The 3,643-nt window shown below is 56.6% G+C and overlaps 1 pseudogene across 1 annotated transcript; it reads right to left on the bottom strand.

Annotated features, from left to right (window-relative positions):
• Positions 1 to 492: 492 nt before the first annotated feature.
• On the bottom strand, positions 493 to 3,179 carry LOC128577222 (mitogen-activated protein kinase 7-like; annotated as a pseudogene). The gene has a single exon (XR_008377528.1). The product of XR_008377528.1 is annotated as a mitogen-activated protein kinase 7-like (transcript).
• Between the last annotated feature and the right edge of the window lie 464 nt (positions 3,180 to 3,643).

The following is a 3,643-nucleotide window of genomic DNA, read 5'->3' as shown; positions in this document are numbered from 1 at the left end:
TTGAGACAGGGTCTCAATATGTGGCCCTCAGTAAAGTGCTGTGGTGTCACAGCTCACAGCAATGTCAAACTCTTGGGCTTAAGTGATTCTCTTGCCTCAGCCTCCCAAGTACTTGGGACTACAGGCACCTGCCACAACGCCCAACTATTTTTTTGATTGCAGTTGCCAACCTCAGTGTATGTGGCCAGTGCCCTACTCACTGAGCTATGGGTGCCGAGCCAATTTGGTGGTTTCTTATCAAACTAAGCATACTCTTAAAATCATACATCTAAGGCCAGGCACGGTGGCTCACGCCTGTAATCCTAGCACTCTGGGAAGCCGAGGCAGGTGGATTGCTTGAGCTCACGAGTTTGAGACCAGTTGGAGCCAGAGCGAGACTTCGTCTCTAAAAATAGCTGGGTGTTGTGGCAGGCGCCTGTAATCCCAGCTACTTGGGAGGCTGAGGCAAAAGAATCGCTTAAGCCCAAGAGTTTGAGGTTGCTTTTTTTTTCATGACAAAAAGACTGTAATAATAACATAATAATAATAACACAATACTGAAAAGAATCACCCAAAGGGAGTCAGGGTCTCCAAATCCTGTCATGGCTCGGTGGTGGCTCAGGTGGCTGCTTAGGGCTAAAGGGTGGGTCTGAGATGAACCTGCAGAAATAATCCAAGCCGGGCCTTACCTGTGGGGCCCAGGGCTGCAGTCCTCAAGAATGTTCCCACGGGCCCTGGAACTTGGTCTGCCCTGGCAGCAAGGCGCAGGCTGTGGGCCTCAGGGCTCCTGGAGGTCAGGCAGGTCAGCCAGCAGCATGGGGGAGTCCATCTGGATCTCACACTGAAGGTATTCAATGTCGGCAGGGTTCATGCCATGGCCCTCAAGCCAGTCAGCGAGCAGGGAGGCTGAGAGTGAGGCTGAGTCCGCCTGGCCATCCTGCAGCCCATCAGCCACTCCCATGTCAAAAGACTGGTTTAAGAATTCCTCCAGGTCAAAGCCAACACCATAGCCAGCCCCACTGCCCTTTGGCATGCCTGAGAACACAGGAGGTAGGGGGTCCTCCACCTGCGACTTGGACAGCTGCTGTGTCACCAGGTTAACATCAGGTGACTCTGATGTGGAAGGCTGAGGGGCTCCCCTGGGGTCTGGAGGTGGTGGGCCAGATGGGAAGTAAGGCAGAATTCCTGGGGCACTGGGACCAGGCAACCCAGGGGGTGGCACAAGCGGCTGGGGGGCCAGGAGGCTGGTGGTGGTGGCAGTCTGGAGTGGAGGAGGAACAGGCATGGGCCCTGAAGGGCCAGTGACATGGGATGCAGGGCCAGGGGGTGGGCAGGCAGGCTCGGGTGCAGGGCCAGAGGTGGAGTCTGCAGGTTGTGGTGGGGGGCCAAAGGGCTTGGCTACAGGGCCAGGTGGAGGACTGGTGGGCTGGGGCGGGGGTGGGCGTTGGTGCTGGCACAGGGGCAGGGGCCGGGGGCGGGGTCATGCAAGCCCAACGCTCCAGCAGGCTGCGCTCATTGTCACTAAGCACCAGTCCGGCCAGGGGAATCAGTGGAGGGGCCCCCAGGGGGCCCCAGCTCCCTGCTCCTTGCGCTCCCGCTCCTGCCACCGCTTTTCCCGCTCCTTGGCTGGCTACTGCAGACGCCGACACTTCTCCTCCCGCTCTAGTTGGAGCTCCTGGGCAGTCACAGGCTTCCGAGGCTCAGGAGCCTCTAGGGGTGCACTGGGGCCATCTGTTAGCCGGCTCCGCAAGGACTTGAGCAGGGCTGCTTTGAGGGCCTCCTTGGCGTTGTCGGAGATGGCACCCTCTCTCTTTGGTAGGGCAGGCTCACTGGCCAGTGGCAGTGGCTGTAGGGTCAGATCAATGGTGTCAGTTACAGGGCCAGGGCATGGCGGTGGGGCTGGTGGGGGGGACTCCATGGCACAGTCTCCACTGGGAGCCACAGGACTGGGCATCTCCACATGTGGACAGCCAGCCTCACTAGCCATAGGCTGCAGGGAAGGCTGGAAACAGATCTGTTGGCAGATGCCCTCGGGGTGTGCATGAAAGTCCTCAATCTCGGCCACAATGGCCTCCTTAATGCTTCCTGGTCAAAGGCAAAGTCAAAGGGTGGGGCACAGTCAGGTTCATCATCAGGGTCATGGTACTTGGCCAGGAAGAGGTGGCAAAGAGCAGCAGCTGCTGAGATGCGGGTGCTAGGCTCAAAACGCAGCATGCGGCCCAGCAACAAGAGGGCCTGGCGGTCGGCATCTGGGTACACTGTCTCCCAGGGAACAGGCTGGCATGGTGGCAAGCTCTGGATATAGGCCCGTACTCTTTCAGCCCCCACAGCCTGAATCACAGCTGGTGATGGGGTACCCAGAACCATCATGATAAGCTGTAGCTAGTGTACATAGTTTTTGCCTGGGAAAAGCTGGCGTCGGGCCAGCATCTCACCAAAGATGCAGCCCATGGATCAGAGGTCAATAGCCTGTGTGTACTCATGAAGGGAGAGCATGAGCTCAGGGGCACAGTACCAGCGCGTAGCCACATACTCTGTCATGAAGTACTGATGTTCAGCAGGTGAGGTGCACAGACCACGGGCCATACCAAAATCACCAATCTTGAGCTCGCAGTTCTCATTCACTAATAGGTTGGAGGGCTTGAGGTCACGGTGGATAACCTGAGCCGAATGCATGTACTTAAGGCCCCGCAGGAACTGGTATAGGAAGTAGCGGATGTGCTCCAGTGTGAGTGGTTGTGAGGAATGGATGATCTGGTGCAGGTCACTCTCCATTAGGTCCAGGACCACATAGACAGATTAGAATTCGCCATAGGGCACAATGGGCCTCAGGATGTCCTTTATGGCAATGATGTTGTCATGCTTAAAGTGTTTGAGGATCTTAAGCTCCCTGAGGGTCCGCTTGGCATTGGTCACCATATCAAAAGCATTAGGGATCTTCTTGATGGCCACCTGCTGGCCGGTGAGGCGGAGGCAAGCAGAGGACAACACCCTGTAGGCTCCGTTGCCTATGGTTTCAATGATCTCACACTCGTCATCCACGTCAAAGGTCACATCGAAGGAGCAGGCTTTAAGCAAGGCCAAGTTCTTGGCGGCTACAGAGGCCGCGGTGTGGGCGGGTTCTGCTTTCACTGTGGGGGGGGAGAGGGAAGCTCCCCAGAGCCGTCATTGCCGTCTTCCTCCTTTAGGGGCTCAGCCATGCCGTTTGTCCCAGGGCCACTGCTGCCACCAACTCAGCGTCTCATGCTGCCCAGCCAGTCCTCTCGCCCCGCCTCTCAAGAGTTTGAGGTTGCTTTGAGCTGTGATGCCATGGCACTCTACCAAGGGCCACAACATGAGACTCTGTCTAAATAAATAAATAAAGTAATTTCTAGCCAGGTGCAGTGGCTCACGCCTGTAATCTTAGCACTCTGGGAGGCTGAGGCAGGTGGATAGCTTGAGGTCATGAGTTTGAAACCAGCCTGAGCAAAATCGAGACCCCCATCTCTACTAAAAATAGAAAAACTGGCTTGGCGCCTGTGGCTCAAGCAGCTAAGGTGCCAGCCACATACACCCGAGCTGGTGGGTTCGAATCCAGCCCGGGCCCACCAGACAACAATGATGGCTGCAACCAAAAAATAGCCGGTGTTGTGGCAGGTGCCTGTAGTCCCAGCTACTTGGGAAA

Source organism: Nycticebus coucang, chromosome X (genome assembly GCF_027406575.1).
Source record: "Nycticebus coucang isolate mNycCou1 chromosome X, mNycCou1.pri, whole genome shotgun sequence".
NCBI classification, from domain to species: domain Eukaryota; kingdom Metazoa; phylum Chordata; class Mammalia; order Primates; family Lorisidae; genus Nycticebus; species Nycticebus coucang.
Note: the sequence above shows the minus strand (reverse complement) of the source record. Positions and strands in the feature narration are given on the sequence as shown.